This window comes from Bactrocera dorsalis, chromosome 2, assembly GCF_023373825.1.
Source record: "Bactrocera dorsalis isolate Fly_Bdor chromosome 2, ASM2337382v1, whole genome shotgun sequence".
In the NCBI taxonomy this organism is placed as follows: domain Eukaryota; kingdom Metazoa; phylum Arthropoda; class Insecta; order Diptera; family Tephritidae; genus Bactrocera; species Bactrocera dorsalis.
This window is the reverse complement of record NC_064304.1, coordinates 89,272,208-89,272,848: the sequence shown is the minus strand read 5'-3', so window position 1 is coordinate 89,272,848 and position 641 is coordinate 89,272,208. Positions and strand designations below refer to the sequence as shown.

At 33.2% G+C, this 641-nt stretch overlaps 1 non-coding gene across 1 annotated transcript; it reads left to right on the top strand.

The window, feature by feature from the left end:
* The first annotated feature begins 558 nt into the window (after positions 1 to 558).
* On the top strand, positions 559 to 641 carry Trnal-cag (transfer RNA leucine (anticodon CAG)). Its single transcript has one exon. It is a non-coding gene; the product is annotated as a tRNA-Leu (tRNA).

The following is a 641-nucleotide window of genomic DNA, read 5'->3' as shown; positions in this document are numbered from 1 at the left end:
TAAAGATAAATACAGCCACTTCTAGAAATTTTCACTAAACATTCAGCTTTATCAATGCATACAGAGTCGTAGCCTTTGGAACTTTTTAAATAATTGCATCTTCTGCAATGTCTACTGGTTCTGCTTTATGCGAAGCATTATGATCAGGAAATTTGAACTTAATCGAAATTGAGTATGTAAAAGCATTGTAATTCTTAACATCATCAGTTCTTTGACCAAATTTATTTTAGAATCTTGCATATTTTGTTTGCATGTCTTCAAAAACTAGTGAAATAGTTAAGCTTGTATAAAAATTGTATTTTTATTTTTTATCTTGTAATTTTATTGAATTTCTTTACTTAAATTGTCTACATTTGTGTCTCTATATATTTCCCATCTTTGCATTTGCTTGCTTATAGCTTTGCTAGAAATGTTTCATAAGTTTATTCTAGATTGTAATGCTTATACTGGCACAGTTTCTAAGTATTTTTACTTTCACCGAAATAATATTAACTTGGACAGCACATAAATGCCTGCATATGCTGGCGTAGTAGTGCATAAATTTTAGTGTTGCCAGGTGTCAGGATGGCCGAGTGGTCTAAGGCGCTGCGTTCAGGTCGCAGTCTACTCTGTAGGCGTGGGTTCGAATCCCACTTCTGACA